This window comes from Mustelus asterias, chromosome 6 (assembly GCF_964213995.1).
Source record: "Mustelus asterias chromosome 6, sMusAst1.hap1.1, whole genome shotgun sequence".
NCBI classification, from domain to species: Eukaryota; Metazoa; Chordata; class Chondrichthyes; order Carcharhiniformes; family Triakidae; genus Mustelus; species Mustelus asterias.
This window is the reverse complement of record NC_135806.1, coordinates 118088900-118109654: the sequence shown is the minus strand read 5'-3', so window position 1 is coordinate 118109654 and position 20755 is coordinate 118088900. Positions and strand designations below refer to the sequence as shown.

Here is a 20755-nt window from a genome sequence, read left to right as displayed (position 1 = left end):
CAAAGACACACTGTTACCTTGGCCAAAGCTGCACATACCATTACTGTTTGTGCTGCCGGTACACACAGCAACTCTTTAGACCAGTCCTGAATTCCATAAATCCCTCGGGACTTCTTTCTTTCAGTACAATTTAGGTGAAAATAGCAAAAGGCTGCGTCTACCTTTTCTTCAAGAAAAGTAAGACCTTTCCCACTAAGATATAATCAGGCTGTAAAAATGCCTTATTCACAACTCAACCTCTATACCTGACAGAAAGGACTTTGTTCTTGGGTATTGGGCACGACTTCCACAATGCTTTTTAAATGGCAAATGTTTTATTCTGCTGTAGTACCTTTTAGCTTCTTTGCAGCAGTCAATGCTTCTCACATTGGTAATATAGTGAGGTGCTAAGTATATTTCTGATTTATGTTTGAAGTGAGGCTTTGCTTTCTCCATGGCAACGCTTCAGTCAGAGTCAACTCGCCAACCAATCGGCAGCCTTCATGCCTGTAATATCAATTGTGAGATCGTTTTTAAATTTGGCATTCTTGCCTTTGTCCTGATGAGTGCAAGATTAAAAGCTTGGCAGCATATTACCCTTTTTGGCAATATTCAAGCTCTGTACTATCACAGGACTGTTCCAGTATGTCCTTTGCCTGAAGTTGGAAAGTAAAATTGGGGAAAAATATGCCAGAATCAGCAAGAGGGTGGGATCTTAATCTGTGTCTGGGGTGATGCCAAGCTCGATTTGCTGCACTGGATTGAGGCCTGTACCATTTTTTTTATTCATTTGTGGGACATGGGCATCACTGGCTGGCCAGCATTTATTGCCCATCCCTAGTTGTCCTTGAGAAGGTGGTGGTGAGCTGCCTTCCTAAAATGCTGCAGTACACCTGCTGTCAATTGACCCACAATGCCGTTAGGGAGGGAATTCTAGGATTTTGACCCAGTGACTGTGAAGGAATGGCGATATATTTCCCAGTCCGGATGGTGAGTTGCTTGGAGAAGAACTTGTAGGTGGTGGTGTTCTCATGTATCTGCTGCCCTTGTCCTTCTAGATGAAAGTGGTCGTGGGTTTGGAAGGTGCTTTCGAAGGATCTTTGGTGAATTGCTGCAGTGCATCTTGTAGATAGTACACACTGCTGCTACGGAGCGTCGTGGTGGAGGGACTGAATGTTTGTAGATGTGGTGCCAATCAAGCGGGCTGCTTTGTCCTGGATGGTGTCAGGCTTCTTGAGTGTTGTCGGAGCTGCACCCATCCAGGCAAGTGGGGAGTATTCCATCACACTCCTGACTTGAGCCTTGTAGATGGTGGACAAGCTTTGGGGAGTCAGGAGGGGAGTTACTCGCTGCAGTATTCCTAGCCTCTTAACTGCGCCTGTTGAGTTTCTAGTCAATGGTAACCCCAAGGGTGTTGACAGTGAATTCCTCTGGCTCACTTCCATCTCTGAGGGGACTCTCCCACCCAATCCAGGTGGGAATCAGTACTTTGTCTGGTGGGCAAGGGCAGAATTTGAGGGTCAAGTCTATTGGTGGATGCCTGAAGGTAATTATCAGGTTTTTCTTTGGGGGTGGGGGGGGGCATGGTGTTGGATGCGGGGACGCTGCCAAAGCATGCCAGTTAAACTGCTAACAAGAATGGCGGGGGGCCTTTTCCAAATTTTAACCCATCATTCACCCTATTCGACTCAAGTGCAAGGATTAAAACCGACACTGTCTCAAGAACATGACAAATGGTAGATGTGATGGGTGGAAGAGTCAACAGCACCATTAAATACCCTGTATAAATTCAGTCAGTTAAAGAAGAAAGGAATGTGCACATTATATAGCATCTTATCATATCCTGAAGCACTTTATCACCAATGAATCACATTTTCCGTATAAACGCCTGTTTTGCAAGCCATCCTTACAGCAAGCCTGTGAAGCAATGTTGACCCGGACATCAGAAGATTAATAGGATCCTCCACACCCACATAAACGAGTACGTGGTACTTCGTCTCAACATCTCATGCACTCTCAGTGATGCACTGAAGTGTCAGCTTTGATAACGTGCTTACGTTTGCAGCAGGGATTCAATCAGCAACTTTCTGATTCAAGAACAAGCTGAACATCCTCCGGTCATTTGTCCGACAGTCCGAATTAAGTGGAACAAGTTCAAATTGAGCAAACCTAGAGCCCCGATTCACAACTTTCCAATTGGAAGCCAAGTGCTCAACCACTTACCATTCACAATAAAGAGATACCGCTGAAATCAGAAATCGGCATTTCTACTGATCGATATTGAACATCCACAATATGATCCAATTGGACACAACAAAAACGGAAAATGCTGGAAAATCTCAGCAGGTCTGACAGCATCAGTGGAGAGAAAATAGAGTCAACATTGAGAGTCTGGATGACCCTCTGGGTCAGCTCTATTCTCTCTCCACAGATGCTGTCAGACCTGCTGAGATCTTCCAGCATTTTCTGCTTCCGTTTCAGATTCCAGCATCTGCAGTATTTTGCTTTTATCTTTATGATCCAATTGTACATGTCTTAATGGGTCTAAACAAAGGCACTTAAAACTTTCAAATTTACAAATTGTCAGAACTGTCTTCATAAATGCTTACACAAATGTACACATGCATTGTAACATTTTATCCATAACACATTTCAAGTTTTGAAATTACCCATCTGGTCTATTGGATATTGCTGTTTTCTAACATCACAGATTACAAAAACAATTTGGCAAATGACAAGCTGGTTAAATGGCCCAATCGTGTAGGTGCGAAGGAGGCGAAATGCTGTAAATACTCTGGGGCACGTGAACTATTAAAACAGAATTTAATTGCTAATCCAGAGCAATTCCACAAACCATTTGCATCTATATTACTCATTCAAGTTAACATTGATTACCCGTGGCAAGTCTAATTTTTTACATATTCAACATTCCCATCTACACGGATTATTTTTTTGAACCATCCTTTGCCCTCTTTTCAAGCGGTGGTCTCCAAGCTTAGTTTTCATAGAATCCCTACAGTGGAGAAGGAGGCCATTTAGTCCATGGAGCCTGCACCGACCACAATCCCACCCAGGTCCAATCCTTGTAGTCCCCACGCATTTACTCTGCCAATCCCCCTGACACGAAGGGGCAAGTCCAACAGGTTTATTTGGAATCATGAGCTTTCGGAGCGCTGCTCCTTCCTCAGATGAGGAACTCACCCGAGGAAGCAGCAGCGCTCCGAAAGCTCGTGATTCCAAATAAACCTGTTGGACTTTAACCTGATGTTGAGAGACTTCTCACTGTGCCCAACCCAGTCCGACGCTGGTATCTCCACATCATGACTAAGGGGCAATTTAGCATGGCCAATCAACCTAACCCGCACATCTTTTGAGTGTGGTAGGAAACCGGAACACCCGGAGGAAACCACACAGACACAGGGAGAACGTGCAGACTCCACACAGACAATCACCAAAGGCCGGAATGGAACCCGGATCCCTGGTGCTGTGAGGCAGCAGTGCTAACCACCATGCTGCCCTGTTTGACCAACGTTCCAAAGTTTCTAAGCAGAATCAAACGGAACAAGTACAGCTGTTGCCCTTGCCATCGAACTCTCAAAGCTATTTTCAGTAGCACTTGGAGATTGCGGCAGTGCTGTGAGGATGTTGCAGAAGGATCCTTTAACCAGGCACTCCTCAATGGGCCAAGCTTAACCCAAATATGCCAACTTCACATTGCTGCTTCAAGAGTGAACATACCTACGACACAAGAGTATCTCAACCCATCGTACTTTCTTCGACACAAAAAAACCACTTTCTGTTGTGGATTTTAAACAGCAGCAGTGAATTCTTCAGATGCCAGCTGTCAGGCCACTTGTTAACAGCACAGCCTCCACGCAGATTTATGGTGGCAGCTAATTCGGGATTGCGTACGATTTTTCAATTCCATTTAAACTATTTTTAATGCCTGCGGCTTAAAGCTTCTGACATTACAAATTCTGACCCAGCAATATTTAGCCAAGTTTACTAATAAGTTCCCAATTTCACACGACAACTGCACAAAGGCAAGAAAAGTAAGCATGCGTAATCATTAATTACCATGGATAAATGTAGCCATTAGCTGGACAATCTTTACAAGCGTGCGAGCGCTCCTTTAAATACAAAGACAACTGTGCCAAATCCCTCTGCCGAACACTCCAGCCTACTTAGCAAGACTGAATGAAAACCACTATTGTCAGTCAGGGGCTTGCACAGACCAAGACACGTGAACAAAATAAATATCCTATAAATAGCCTTATAAATTGTTCAATTCTCACAGATTTACTTGAACGCGGAGGGATCCTGGTTTCTCCCTTGCAAAGTTAGACAGGCTAAAATCTGAAAAGGTATTTGTATTTTAGTACGATGTCCTTGACTGAAACAGGCCAGTCACCGCTCAGTGTTTGTTTTTCATTTAACATTGATAATTTTTCCACCGCACAAGAAAAAAAAAGTCATTTGCTGCTTGGGTGTCTTAAATTTTCCATTTTCTTTCACTGATTATGAAACAGGAATTTTAAACATATTACTTTTTGTGCCAGGTATATTATGCTGTACAGATGCACTTACACACGCAAGAACAATAAAGGTATACAGTAAGAAGCCTCACAACACCAGGTTAAAGTCCAGCAGGTTTATTTGGAATCAGGAAGGAGCAGCGCTCCGAAAGCTCGTGATTCCAAATAAACCTGTTGAACTTTAAGCTGAAGTTCTGAGACTTCTTACTATGCCCATCCCAGTCCAACGCCAGCATCTCCACAATAAAAGGTATGCAACACGCTTAATATATTAATAACATCCTGAGGCACTTCGCAGGAGTGTAATGAAACAAAATCTGACACAAAAAAGGGGGGGATTTTCCCAAACCGCCCACCACCGGAATCGTAGCGGGCGGAGGTGGACCGTTGACCTCGGGCAGGATTTTCCAGCTCTGAGGTGAGCGCGGCCGGAAAATCCGGTGCCAAGTCACATAAGAACAAGTAAGCAAAAGTTGGTCAGAGAGGTAGGTTCTGACTGAGCATCTTAAATGAGGAACATAAGAACTAGGAGCAGGAGTGGGCCATTTGGCCCCTTGAGCCTGCTCCACCATTCAATAAGATCATGGCTGATCTTTTTGTGGGCTCAGCTCCACTTACCCGCCCGCTCACCATAACCCTTAATTCCTTTACTGTTCAAAAATTCATCTATCCTTGCCTTAAAAACAATGAGGTAGCCTCTACTACTTCCCTGGACCCTGAATTCCAGATTCACAACCCTTTGTGTGAAGAAGCTCCTCTTCAACTCAGTCTTAAATCTGCTCCCCCTTAATTTGAGGCCATGCCCCCTATTTCTAGTTTCTAGGAGAGAGAGGGATAGAAAGGTGGAGAGATTTAGGGAGGGAATTCCAGAGTTTTGGGCTGAGGGAATTGAAGACAACAGTGGAACAATTAGAAATTAAAATATCAGGAATGCACGAAAGGCCAGAATTAGAGTGAACATATCTGAGAGGGTTGTGGGGCTGGAGGCAATCATAGAGACAGAGAGGGAGATGGGATTTGAAAACAATGCTGTCACCATGAATACTCAGAGCTTATTATAACCTTGATTCAAGCAAGGACTGAATTCCAATGGTGAGGCATGAGTGACTTCTCTGAGTATCAGGGCAGCATGGGCCAGAGTATGAAACCAAGGAGCCCTTGTAAAACTGAACTGGAGTCACTTGGCAAAGAGGAAGATGTGTGTAGTTGTCAGAGTCAATCACTTCAGCCCCAGACATTGTTGCAGGAGTTCCTCAAAAGGATAGTGCCCTGAGCTCGACTACCTTCAGCTGCTTCAGTGAGCTGTCCTACAACACAAGGTCAAAAGTGGCAATGTTTACTCATAACTGCACAGTATAATTCACAATTCCTCACACAATGAAGCAGTCCATGCTCAAATCCAAAGACCTGGACAACATTCCCGCCTGGACAGGTAGCAAGTAACATTCACACAAGTACCAGAAAATGACCATCATAATCAGAGCAGCATGGTGGCACAGTGGTTAGCGCGGCTGCCTCACAGCGCCAGGGACCCAGATTTGATTCCCAACTTGGGTCACTGTCTGTGTCGAGTTTGCACGTTCTCCTCGTGTCTGCGTGAGTTTCCTCCGGGTGCTCCAGTTTCCTCCCACAGTCTGAAAGACGTGCTGGTTAGGTGCATTGACCCGAACAGGTGCCGGAGTGTGGCAATTAGGGGAATTTCACAGTAACTTCACTGCAATATTAATGTAAGCCTTACTTGTGACTAATAAATAAACTTTACTTTAAGAGAGCCGAGCCATGATCTCCAATGGCACGGTCACCAAATCCCCCACAATCCACATCATGAAAATCTCAATTGACAAAAAATTCAACTTTCTTTTATTCATGTGCGGCACATGGCCATCGCTGCCTGGCCAGCATTTATTGCCCATCCCTAGTTGCCCTCAAGAAGGTGGTGGTGAGCTGCCTTCTTTGCTTTGCTGAGGTCCATGTGCTGTAGGCTAACCCACAAAGTCGTTAGGGAGGGAATTCCAGGATTTTGACCTAACGACTGCAAAGGAACGGCGATATATTTCCAAGTCAGGATGATGAGTGGCTTGGAGGGGAACTTGCAGGTGGTGGTGTTCCCATCTACCTGCTGCCCTTGTCCTTCTAGATGGAAGTGGTTGTGGGTTTGGAATGTGCTTTCTAAGGATCTTTGGTGTGTTGCTGCAGTGCATCTTGTAGGGCAGCACGGTGGCACAGTGGTTAGCATTGCTGCCTCACAGCGCCAGGGACCCGGGTTCCATTCCTGGCTTGGGTCACTGTTTGTGCAGAGTCTGCATGTTCACCCCATCTGCTTATGTTTCCTGCGGGTGCTCCAGTTTCCTCCCAAATCCGAAAGATGTGCTGGTTGGGTGCATTGGCTATGCTAAATTCTCCCTCAGTGTACCCGAACAGGTGTGCGCCGACTAGGGGATTTTCACAGTAACTTCATTTCCGTGTGAATGTAAGCCCACTTGTGACACTAATAAACAAACTTGAAACGTTAGAGAGTACATATTGCTGCTGCTGTCAGTGGTGGAGGGAGTGGATGTGGTGCCAAATCAAGCGAGCTGCTTTGTCCTGGATGGTGTCAAGCTTCTTGACTGTTGTTGGAGCTGCATCCATCCAGACAAATGGGGAGTATTCCATCGCACTCCTGACTAGTAGACGATGGATAGGCTTTGGGGAGTCAGGAGATGAGTTACTCGCCGCAGTATTCCTGGCCTCTGATCTGTTCTTGTAGCCATTGTGTTTATGTGGCGAGTCCAGTTGAGTTTCTGGTCAATGGTAACCCCAAGGATAGTGCCAATGGGGGATTCAGTGATGGTAAACCCATTGAACGTCAAGTGAAATAGTGTCATGGCTACCTAAGGCCATTTGTGGTGTGTATCACCTCTTTACTCCAAGGCCTTTCAACTACCCTCAAGGCACAAGTAGGAGTGCGATGGAATTCTCTCCACTTGCCTGGATGGGTGCAGCCGTGACAATATAGAAGAAGCCTGACACCATCCAGGATGAAGATGTAAGCTTGCTCAACACTTCAATCAGTCTAAATCTCTACTCCTCTGCAACATATGCCGTGACTACAGTGAGCACTGCAGTAGCTCACCAAGATTTCTTTGGTAGCAAGTCCTAGTAACTTCCAATACTTAGAAAGACAAAGGATAACAGGTGCATGGGAACACCAGCACCTCCAACCTTGCTTCTTGTGATAACCCCCAGGATTTACATGGGGAATCTTATCACACCTCTATTCGGAGTCAAACATTGCCTTGATTTGGAAATATAATCGCCATTCTGTTATTGCCACTGTGTCAGTTTTGGAAATACACAATGCCAACATCTTCATCGCACAGATAATTACAGATCGGAGGGGGGGGGACCCAGAATCATCTTACCAGCATAACAAATGGTGACCTAATTGCCAGTAATACAGTCCAAGGATGCACATAATGAGCACACAGCTCATGGTTAAACCATAGAAAGATCTCAGTCCACTACGTGTTTAAATTAGTACAGAACAAAAACGGCAAAGTCTTTTGCAGTTAAAATTGTGTTATTAAGCACCGCAAATCAACCAAATCACTTTGATGCTTTAATTGTAAAGTTTTAAGGGTTTGCTTGCAGGAAAGATGCATTAAGTTACAAATCATTGAATCAGAATGTGTTTTAATGGATTCATGAAAATGCAGTGTTTGAGCGACTCATTGCATAATCTGCTTTGATCTGAAATGAGGTCCGCCACTTGCCCCTTCACCTCCATTACAGTACAAATTAATCTATTAATAATGCTGATAAATAACATCTGTAATTGAAGACGGACTGTTCAATCAGGATACGCGCTTACTCAATTCAACCACCCTGACCAGTTAGAGATGATTATTTGAGTTGATGTTACATTTATCAGCTGCTGAAGAAAGTGCCGCAGCTTATGTTTATCATGTTCCAATTGTACAAAATTCTCACCACAAAAAATAATTCTCACCACAAAACAGTTTGCCTCTTCACAGTATCCTCACAGTGCAGAAGGAGGCCATTCGGTCTATCAGGCCTGCACTGACGACAATTGCACACTGACCCTATCCCCGTAACCCCAGTATTTACCCTGATAGTCCGCCTGACAGTAAGGAGCAATTTAGCTTGGCCAATCAACCTAACCCGCACATCTTTGGAATGTGGGAGAAAACCGGAGCACCCGGTGGAAACCCATGCAGACACAGCGAGAACGTGCAAACTCCAGACAGTCACCTGAGGTCGGAATTGAACCGGGGTCCCTGGTGCTGTGAGGCAGCAGTGCTAACCACTATGCTGCCCATAAACTCATTAATTATTGGCTAGGAACATGGGAACGGGGGAAGCCATTCAGTACTTCTATTCTATTCTACCATTTGATTGGATCATGGCTGATAACTACTCAATTCTGTTGCAAGGTCACGCTTCATAACATAAATGATGATATATTTACTGACTGAAAACCACCGGTTGAATTTTTAAAAGACTGTGGGAACATTGCAGTGACTTGACACCGCAGTTTCTAAAACGGCTGAACATTTGCATCACTGTATATGACAAATTCCAAATCCACTGAGTGGAGCCAACCTGTCTGCAGGAACCCATCAACGATAATGAACTGGAAATGTGAATAAGCCACATCTCCTGAGTCATTCACAGTTCATCAAGACTTAACTGGGTGGGGAACAAGCATTAGACATAATCACTTGAGGCAAAAGACTCTGCTGAGAGAGGAATTCACCCAGTCATTATCTAATCAAGCTTAGAATCCACTAGTCATAACCATATTAGGGTCACTGGTCAGTTGGAGACACAGGATCATGTGATAAGCCAGATAACCCTCTTTAAAGAAACAATTTCCTCTAAGCCACAGATAAAAGCAGAAAAGTCATCAGAGGGGCTAGACCAGAGTGGAATATTTTGCTCGCTCTCTCTCCCCCCATCCAGCCTGCAAGTTTGAGCCCTATTTGAACTTGAAGTATGCGTTTGCATGAAAGTTGGAGCATTCTCATTATTTTTTACTTAGACCAGGTAAATTACAATAAATACCACTCCCATTTCTTCTCAAAAAGAATCAAGAATAATTGTGTGTCTTCCGCAGTCATAGCACTTAACAGTTAAACAGGGGCGCACAGTGGTTAGCACTGCTGCCTCACAGCGCCAGGGATCCGGTTTCGATTCCCGGCTTGGATCTGTGCGGAGTCTGTACGTTCTTCCCGTGTCTGCGAGGGTTTCCTCCGGGTGCTCCGGTTTCCTCCCACAGTCTGAAAGACATGCTGGTTAGGTGCATTGGCCATGCTAAATTCTCCCTCAGTGTACCCAAACAGGCACCGAAGTGTGGCGACTAGGGGATTTTCACAGTAACTTCATTGCAGTGTTAACGTAAGCCTACTTGTGACACTAATAAATAAACTTAAACACTTAATGGATTGGCAAGCATATTCTTTTTGAAAACAAAACCTGTTACAGTCAAATGTGGAGGAGGAAGGAGGAGGAAACCATTTTTCCCCTCCTCACCTGATCGTAACAAACTCCATTCACTTCCCCCACCCCCTGCAATTGACAGTGATCTATCCAGGTCAGGCCTAACAACTTGAATTGATCCAGCACCCACTACCATCTGGGACAACAAGGGCTGAATTTTACAGAGTGGAAGGGAGGAGTGAGGCTGGTAAAGAGGCCATACTGCATCATTTCAGATCCCAGCTCAGAGATGTTAAACAAGGCCACCCCACAGCTGGCATGAACCAGGTGAGAGAGGGACTTCCACCCCTCAGTGGGAGCAAGTCTCGTCCTCAAGAGCTGTCAGTCAAGTAGACTGGCTGGCAGCTCCGGCGGTCCAATCAGCATCCAAGGCAAATAGTGGGCTCAGCTGGGACTGCAAATTGGCCCAAGGATGAAGAGTAGATGGCTGCTGGAGGGAGGCAAGTGTGGGGTTGTGGACAGGGAAAAACTGGGGAGCGAGTCTTGAAGACCATGTGGGGAGGAGCGAAGGGGGTGTTATTCCAGTCATGAGGGGGCTGACGTGCACACGTCTCCCTCAAAAGGACATATCCCCCTTCCTTCCTGCCTTTTAAGCAGTCATTTCTGTTTAAGCCCACTGCCCATGCCAATCGTATTATAGGCAGTGCATTATCAGAGTCAATCGGCTTAGTAACAAGGTCTATTGACCCTTAATTATTTATTTTAAAATGGCAAATGGCTGAGATTTTATAGGGGTCACTTGGGAGTGGGTGGGGAGGTGATGGGTTTGTCTCCCCTGGTACCCCACACTCAAAGCATGGCCAGTGGGGAGCTGTAAAAATCCCAGCCCAAGTTCCATATCTCCACTCCCCCGTGCAGTAAAAGTGTTTTCTGATTTCTCTCCTAAATGTCCACGTGTAGTAGAAGTGCCCGGCATGGAAAGGATTGTGAGGCTGGGTAGAGTACTGCCTATATATAGTGTGGTGTAAAAGGAACACATGACCCAGGTCTAGAGGGCAGTCTTGTGCTGGACAGAGACGTGTGTAGAGGCAAGCCTGAAGACAATTCCTAGCTTAGATCTCATATCATATGTATGTATATAGTTACAAGTTACTAAACACTTACTATTAAACTATTCAAGACTCAGAACCACTTCAGAAGGCTACCGAACTACACACACCCTGTCTCGGGGGCAGGGAATTCAGATGGTGTTCGTAAAGCAGAAGTGGAAATGAATAGGGTTGGGAAGCATTTTCTGATCAGGGCCAGTGTGATCTCCTGGACTCGTTTCGATCGCCTCAGGGGGTCGGAGAGGAATTTCCCAGATTTTTTTTCCCCATATTGGCCCTGGGGTTTTCACTCTGGGTTTTCGCCTCTCCCTGGAGATCACATGGTCTGGAATGGGGGGGTGGGGGTGAGTTAATAGGTTGTGATGAACAAAGCATTGTAGCTGTGAGGGACAGCTCGGTGGATAGGATATTAGGATGTAGATAGGCTGGAAAATTGGGCGGGGATCCTGGATTCAGGATTCAATCCTGGACCGGGGAGCGGCGCGGGCTTGGAGGGCCGAAGGGCCTGTTCCTGTGCTGTATTGTTCTTTGTTCGTTCTTGTTCACAACTTATAACACTTAGTTCTAGAGATTAACAACCATGACTGCAAACAATAATCAATATTTCACGATTGAATTTTTCCCCATGGCATCAGTGGCCTGTGCCAAGTGACAATGATGGCCCAGCATGGCTCAGGTGAAATTCAGTGACATGATTCAAAAACTCGCACGAATCTCCGAGTTCAAGGCAAATTGTATTTTCCATGTGAAAGACTTTGTCCTGCCAGCATTGAATGGCAGTGGAAGGAGGCCTCAGGATGAACAATACCTTTATACACTGCTGGCTTATGCACCAGAGGTTGTCTCAGAGAGCCACCCCCTCCTCACATTACACAACCCCCACATTCCCAAGCTCCTTGCTGGGTGGGAAGAGCCATGTTTTCAGACCATGTTATTCAAACCAGAACTTCCCGCCGGATTTGGAACAAAAATATAGCAGATGGTTCATTTCCTGGAAAGAGTTTACCAGTTGCGGCTCAAATTAAAGAATCTGTCTGAAGACGTCACAGGGAAGTAGTCAGGCCATAATCCTCAATGGGCATCATAAAGGATCTTCAGCAATCACAAATTATTTGTTATTTTCTACTTACTTGGAAACAACTCAAATTATTGTCATAGTGATTTATGTTCATGTCCTGTGCATTCCCAATTTCATTCACTCCAGTATTTGGTGATCATGCCTTTCACTACCAAGGCCCTATACTCTGGAATTCTCACTTCCGGCCACCCTATTATAGAGAGGATATTATTAAACCAGAAAGAGTGCAGAAAAGATTTACTGGGATGCCACCGGGACTTGATGGTTTGAGTTATAAAGGAGAGGTTGGGACTTTTTTCTCTGGAACGTAGGAGACTTAGGGGTGATCTTATAGTGGTCTATAAAATAATTAGCAGCATAGATAAGATAGATAGTCAATATCTTTCCCCAAACGTGGGGGGGGTCTAAAACTGGAGGGCATAGTTTTAAAGTGAGAGGGGAGAGATACAAGAGAGTCCAGAGGGGCAATTTTTTCCACAGAGGGTGGTGAGTGTCTGGAACGAGTTGCCAGAGGCAGTAGTAGAGGCGGGTACAATTTTGTCTTTTGAAAAGCATTTAGGAAGTTACATGGGCATAGAGGGATATGGGCCAAATGCAGGCAATTGGGACTAGATTAGTGGTAAAAACTGGGCAGTGTGGACAAGTTGGGCCGAAGGGCCCGTTTCCATGTTGTAAACCTCTAAGACGTCTCTGCCTCTCCATTCTTGTAAGTTATTGTCTGAAGCCTGTCTCTGACCAAGCTTTTGCCCAAATTGTTACTTGTGCTTTGGGCCAAGTGGCGGCAGATGGGATTTCGTGAAGGTTCAGGTGTTTCTAATGTGCCTGTGCGGAATTGATGTGCTGAAGGGCCTCTCCTGCACTAAGATTCCATGATAACATTTCCTTACCTGTCGGAGTTTGTATTATAACACCGGATGATGAGGTGAGTTGGGATGTTTGTAGTGCTAATGACACTATCTAAAAGCGAGCTGTTGTTCCTGCTACTATTTACTTGCTCTTTTTCTCCTCTAATAAGGGCATCTGGCAGCGAAAAACTTAAGTCAGGGCCTCCTGCTGTTTTCCGAAGACAAGGAAGATCGCACCAGCAGGGCATGTGATCATTGAAATAAAGACGTTTGTCTCCTGGCCACACTACGGATGTACCTAGATAGCTGAGCAAATTAAATCATTCTCTGTGACATCACACATACGAGAGTGATATCACCCAAAAGAGCAATCTGAGGCACGCAATGGCGAAATAAAAGTATTCAGAGTAACTTCCAAATTAAACCAAACCCAGGAATGTAAAATATCAGTGGAGGCCGCTTCTCAGCCTTTTGGCTAAGATCAAGTGTAGTATGGATTGATGCTGCACTTGGTTGAGGTCATTAGGTTACATTGAAGCTTCATATGTTTCATATGAAGCAATTTTTTAAAGCGGTATCTCGGCCTTTTGGCTAAGATGCAAATGAGCTCAAGTCTTGGAGGAGGAATTGCTTTCCCTCCTCCAATCAGCTCGGCTCATGTAGATCAGGCCCAGGACAGGGTGGTTTGGTCGCTTGCCCTGTCTTGTCAGCCTGGATCGGAAATGTCTCAACTTGTTGAGACTCTGAATTGGATTTGATTTGATTGAATTGGAAAGTACAAAAAAAAAAATCAGTGGAGGTAATGGAGCAGAATAATGTACAAATCGTTGCTTTTTGTCATGCATTTTCCCCAAGTATGGTTTAAGTACAAACAGGAATTTATCAATTGGGCCTTAGTGGAAAGTAGAATGATTAACAGGTGAATACACAGACATAGCTCGGTTGATCAGTGCACTCTATATACACAGGCACAAAACTATTTCTCAGGCCTGAAACAGCTCTTGACGGAGGAGCCTGGTTTGTGATCCTCTCTGGAAATGTATCATCCATCCCTCGCACATCATTAACCCAAAGGATCTGCTTTGGTTACACTAAAACCATGAACCTCTGACAGAGGCTAATTAAGTCATCAAGGACTAGATCCAACAGCTAAAAGAGTAGGTTTTCCAATTAGGACCATTGAAATAGAGACTTGTGGCTAAAAGGAGTCTGGTGGCAGTACACCAAGTACTTTGCCTTGAGGTTGCCTGCCAAAGAGGGGGTGGCACAGTGCTTAGCACTGCTGCCTCACAGCACCAGGGACCCGGCTTCGATTCCTGGCTTGGGTCACTGTCTGTGCAGAGTCTGCATGCTCTCCCAGTGTTGGTGTGGGTTTCCTTCGGGTGCTCCGGTTTCCTCCCATAATCCGAAAGATGTGCTGGTTAGGTGCACTGGCCATGCTAAATTCTCCCTCAGTGTACCCGAACAGGCCCAGAGTGTGGCGACTAGGGAATTTTCAAAATAACTTAATTGCACTGTTAATGCAAGTCTAGTTGTGACTAATAAATAAACTTAAAACTATTTGTGCTGTCATATCGTTATTTTAGGGCCTTTAGTTGCCGGGGGGGGGGGGGGGGGGGGGGAGGTGCAGTGGTTGCATGACGATGTTTGACTAGTTGACAATGTTACAATACATTCACATTCAGTACATTGGGTTGGCCCTTATGCGTGCATGTATTAAATTTAAAACTAGTGTCACATCTGAGATGGAATCACTGAACATCTTTGCAAAACCAGATGTTATTTTAGAAATGCGCATACCACAGTTCAACCTCAAAAAAAACTCCAAAATAAGCTGCATTAATAGTACTAATTTTTTTTTAATACTTTTCCAATTCAATCAAATCAAATGCAATTCAGAGTCTCAACAAGTTGAGACATTTCAGATCCAGGCTGACAAGACAGGACGGGAGACCAAAACCACCCTGTCCTGGGCCTGATCTACATGAGTCAAGCTGATTGGAGAAGGGGGAGGATCCTCCTCCAAGACTCGAGCTCATTTGCATCTTAGCCAAAAGGCCGAGATGCCGCTTTTAAAAATTGCTTCATATGAAACATATGAAGCCTCAGCGTAACCTAATGACCTCAACCAAGTGCAGGCGATCCATACTACACTTGATCTTAGCCAAAAGGCCGAGAAGCGAATAGTACTAATGATACTTTTAATCAAATCCAAAGCAAATGTCCAAAACGATTGGAGCTCTGAATTCTCATTGTTCTACTCAACCTAGACTGAGCACATGATGGTCAAAGTGGGCCAAATGGCCCGCTTCTGTGCCAGATTTCTAAAATACTACGATCTGTACACTTACTAGATTCTCCTGGCTGTGGTTTGCTCTTTTTGTTTTATGCCTGAAACTACTAGTCAGAGAAAGCCCTGGAACAAACAATGCATGTACAATGTCCATTACACTGACACTCAAAGGAGTTTGGTGACTTAGACACAAATAGAAAAGCAAAGTAGTGCAGCTGCTGAAAATCCAAGATAAAAAAACAATGTGGGAAACACTCAACAAGTCCGGCAGCATCTGCGGAGGGAAACATATTAAATGGCAAAATGGTGCTAGAAGGTGAAAGGAGCAGGAATACTGAAAATGCAAATTAAATAAGACTATAAAATCACAATCAGCATGCACCTCACTTCACTTGTCCTTGTTTTTCGTGCGTATCACTCCAATTATACCATTAGGAAAAAGACTACGTGGATGGAACCCAATAAAATGTGGAAACTCTTATGCATGGGCAAACAATCAATAAAATGTCCCGTGGACGACATTCAGAACCCAAATGGGCCGTATGTGGTCCCCAGGCCATAGGTTGCCCACCGCTGCTGTAGACGCCAAGAAATTTCATTCCCCAGGTTGAAGAAATTAGATATAACTCGTGGGGCTGAAGGGATAAAGGGATATGGGAGCAAGGGGGGAGGAAAATCAGGATATTGAATTCGATGATCAGCCATGATAAAAATGAATGGCGGAGCAGGCTCAAGGGGTCGAATGGCCTACTCCTGCTTCTAAGAAATGTTTCTTTGCGATCAGCAAGCTTGTCTCAGTATGACACTAATAGACTATTTCTCAAAGTCAGTTCACGATAAACTTCCACTTCTGTTACAAGGGAAATGAATTGAGTGCAGCCAAGTTGGAAAGTGCTTTGATGTACACCAAGGTTTAACTCCACTGCTTGTACCAGAGTGAACAGGAGCTAAGGAGTGTTGTCAAGGAGTTCTCTCTGATCACACAACAGCAGTGTTTTGATTTTCTGGGCTTTCAGCCCCAGCAATCCAATGAATAACTCATTAGATCTTAGAAAATAAACTATTTCAGAAACTCTTTTTCACCCTGCCAAAGAGAAGAACTTTTCCTCCCCAATGCACGAATGTTCTTGTACAGATTTTATTCTGAACATTCCTGCCTGTGTGAAAGATAATAATCGTTCTCAGATGTTGCAGGGATTAGTTTCTGAAAATTAAAATGGTCCTAAAAATATTTGACAGCTCTGGGGGTAAATGTGGAGTAGCGCAAAGATCAGAAAGGCTGTGGGTTTGATGTTGGAGTGTGCGTGCTGGGGGCCCCACTGTTAGGCTCAGTCAACTAGAAGTGGGGAAGATTAAAACTGTCTACAGTTTCACTGCCGATTGCTATCTAATGTCGCCTGCTGGGAAGCACGTATATATTTTTGCTTTCGTTCATCATGCGAGCCCAGTACTGGGCTTGGCTACGATGATTTCTGCAGTTGAACAGCACACTGACACTGCTGTCTACACAAGAAGAATAAGTACCTAGGCAGGGCTTACCGCACACAAGACGAATTATGCCATCAATCGTGTAAATAACAGGTTGGGCTATTGGATGTGTTTATTAACTTTATAACTATTCCTTTTTCACGTTCTAGTAATAAATCTTATTCCCAGATTCTATCAGTTCTACTGTTCTCATGAAGTAGAGTTTTAAATGCTTATACAAATACACACATCACCCGGATTTGGAAATATATTGCTGGTCGCTGACCCAAAATCTGGGAACTTTTTCTCCAACTCCAATGGGGAAATGATGGTCTAGTGGTATTATTGCTTGACTATTAATTCAGAAACTCAGCTAATGTTCAGGGCTCAAGTTCGAATCCCACCACGGCAGCTGGTGGAATTTGAATTCAATAAAAAAGATCTGGTATTAAGAATCTACTGATGACCATGAAACCATTGTCGATTGTCTGAAAAATCCATCTGGTTCACTAATGTCCTTTAGGGAAGGAAATTTGCCGTCCTTACCTGGTCTGGCCTACATGTGACTCCAAAGGCACAGCACTGTGGTTGACTCAACTGCCCTCGGGCAACTAGGGTTGGGCAATAAATGCTGACCAGCCAGCGACACTCATGTCTCAACAAATAAAAAAAACTGCAGTGTTTATACCTGAAGCATAGGAACTGTAGATGTTCTAGGAGGCTCACGGCCACCTTCTCAAGGGCAATTAAGGATGGGCCACAGATGTTGGTCTGGCCAGCAACATTTGTATTTATCAATAAAGTTCTTAAAAATCATCTTATTTCCCGCAAGTGATCCTCATAACTTTTTTAATCCTTTCATGGGATCTGGGCATTGCTGGAAATGCCAATATTTATTGCCCATCCCTAGCTGTCCTTAAAATGAGTGGCTTTCTAGGCCATTTCAGAGGGCAGTTAAGAATCAGCCACATTTCTGTGGGTCACGTATAGGTCAGACCAGGTAAGGATGTCAGGTTAGTGAACCAGGTGAGTTTTTACAACAATCCGTGATAGTTTCATGATCACCCAATACTGAGACTAAAGCTTACTTATTAGTGTCACAAGTAGGCTTACATTAACACTGCAATGAAATTACTGTGAAAACCCGCTAGTCGTCACATTCCAGCACCTGTTCGAGAGAGAACTTAATATGGCCAATGCACCTAACCAGCACGCGGACTGTGGGAGGAAACCAGAGCACCCAGAGGAAACTGTGGCCAAACGGGCCATCTAAAATGGTGATTTGCAAAGCACTCTGGGACAATTGGGCAAGAACTAAAATGACAGGCTGCAGTTTAAAAGATAGAGACAAACAGGCTGCAACCCGGACGTGTGAATACACAGGATATGGGTCATCTCCAGGATCAATGAGACTTTCTGGTCACACTGGGTTGTTTACCAGACATAAGGGCACCGTGACCCCTTATTTGGGAGGGAGGTATGTGACCCATGTGCCTCCAGCACCTACAGACATGGCCATTGGGGACACACCCAGAGATTGGTGTGGCAGCTCCCGATTGGACTTTATCGATCAGGGTGATCAAGTCCTGATCGATTGATTGGCAATGGCCAAAAGGGGTATGAAATCCAACGGGGTATAAAGAGTGCTACGCAACCAAGAATCTCTCTCTCTCTGACCCCACGAACGAGCTACCACAACGGTGAACATCGCCAGCAACGACCAGCACGAGGAGAGCCACAACACCCGAGGAGGAAGGAAGACCAGAGCCAGAGTGCCAGACCAGACCAAAGGACCAGACTACGCAGACGACTACCGAGACCAGCGCACAGATAGAGGCCAATATCTGCTTGGGTACTTGCCAGTCACGCAAAGTTAAGTCAAGGTCTTGTATTGGACTTGAACTTTAGTATTTTCCTGTAAGATAACTTATCGTTGGTTGGGTGGGTGATTATTGATTGTGTGGGTTTAAATAAATATTGGTTGTACTAACAAGACATCTACTCGTAGTTAGTTGTCCACCGTATAAGGGTTAAAACAGACTGTGCGGCAGATAAGAGGCAACAAAACCCAAGCAGACACGGGGAGAAGGTGCAAACTCCACACACAGTCACCCGAGGCCAGAACCAGGGTCTCTGGTGCTGTGAGGCAGCAGTACTGTGCCACTAGGTTTTCAAAAACAAAATTCTAAATCTATTTTTAATTAATTAACTGAATTGAAATTCCATCAGTGTTGTGGGGAGATCTGAATTCAAGGGGTTAACAAATATCCCCAGAGACTAGATTACCAGTACCAGCAACATTGCCAATAAACCACCATCACACTCCAGACATCATACCGTCTATAAACATAGAACACTTATCATACGGCTAACCTTATCCCAGTCATAAATCCAGCTGCTGATTATTGCTGCAGTATTTGGTAAATGGATTTTCTTGTGTGTATCTTGTATTGCTGCCATCTGTCTGCCCTACTAAATGTTTGGAGTGAAAATACGATTATGATTTCAGTGATTTATTCATAGAATCGTCACAGTTTCATGAAGTAGAATTTTAAGTATTTTCACAAAGACACATATATCACCGGGACTTGGGTACTGGTAACCTAATCTCTGGGGATAGGAGTTAACCCCTTGAATTCATAACTCACCACCGCAGCTGGTGAGATTTCAATTCAATTAATTAATTGAAAATAAATTAAGAATTTTGTTTTTGAAAAACTAGCCTCGGTGATGGACTACCATGAAACTATCACGGATTGTCATGAAAACCCACCTGGTTCACTAATCTGACATCCGTACCTGGTCTGACCTACATGTGACCCACAGAAATGTGGCTGATTCTTAACTGCCCTCTGAAATGGCTAGAAAGCCACTCGGTGTAAGGACAGCGAGGGATAGGCAATAAATATTGGCATTTCCAGCAATGCCCAGATCCCACAAAAAGATTAAAACTGCTACAAAGATCACTTGCAGGAAATAAGATGATTTGTAAAAATGTTATTGATAAATACAAATGTTGCTGGCAAGACCAGTATCTGTGACCCGTCCTTAATTGCCCTTGAGAAGGCGACCGTGAGCCTCCTTATTGAATATCTGCAGTTCCTATGGTTAGGTACAAATGCAGTGCAGTTAGAGATTTATTCATAGAATAAATCAGTGATTTATTCATAGAATGGACACAGCGCTCTTATAGACGTCATGTTGGAACTAACTGTTGCGATTACAGTGAACTGGTGGGACTAAAAGTATGTTTGCATCAACAGAGGACACGCACTCACTGAGTGATAGCATTAAAACCTGGGAGGATGCACCTATCTGTAAGCGCTGCTTCTCGAGGTTTGACCTGTGCAATGTTTTTCTCCTTGCCAACACAGCTAAATGCCTGTAAATGCAAAGCTGGCCTCTTTTCACAAAGAAACACCAAGTGTAGAGTGACAGAACAGTGGATGTTCAGGTCACACAGAGATGTGAACGGCAGGGTTTTGTTTTCACACACTTGGCCAAACACAAGAAGACAAACAACAACTCCGATTGTACCACCTAGAAAGAAAAAGGCAGTGGCAAGGAAATTGGTGCCTCTCTGTAGCGGAAACCTAGGGGTTGCCTCACCTTTCTTACACACCCAACACCAAAATACAGTGGAATGAAAGTAGCTCCATAAGAGCAGGAGGCAACAACATGAACACCTGCTGAAACATTGCCATCTGCAGCACAAACACAAAAAATGTGAACCATTACAGGATATGAACAATAGTTCTAACTTAATTGGCCAAGAGGTATTTTGGTAGGATTAGGTGCAAGATTCAATTGATTTCTCAATACAAGAGTAGAACCGACATTACACAATTAATATCTGATGGGAGGTCCAAAGCAAAAAAAAAAGCTGATCAAATATAACATACAGGTCATACGGACGACACGGTGCCACAGTGGTTAGTACTGCTGCCTCACAGCGCCTAGTACTGCTGCCCCACAGCGCCAGGGACCCGGGTTCAATCCCCATGCTT

General features: G+C 44.5%; 1 protein-coding gene, 1 non-coding gene and 1 pseudogene across 2 annotated transcripts in view; 1 reads left to right on the top strand and 2 right to left on the bottom strand.

Annotated features, from left to right (window-relative positions):
- LOC144494685 (sorbin and SH3 domain-containing protein 2-like) overlaps positions 1-20755 on the bottom strand; it is a 303190-nt gene that overhangs the window by 262507 nt on the left and 19928 nt on the right. The window lies entirely within an intron of this gene.
- LOC144495435 (U2 spliceosomal RNA) lies at positions 13444-13646 on the top strand (annotated as a pseudogene).
- LOC144495373 (U2 spliceosomal RNA) lies at positions 14980-15172 on the bottom strand. The gene has a single exon (XR_013498241.1). It is a non-coding gene; the product is annotated as a U2 spliceosomal RNA (small nuclear RNA).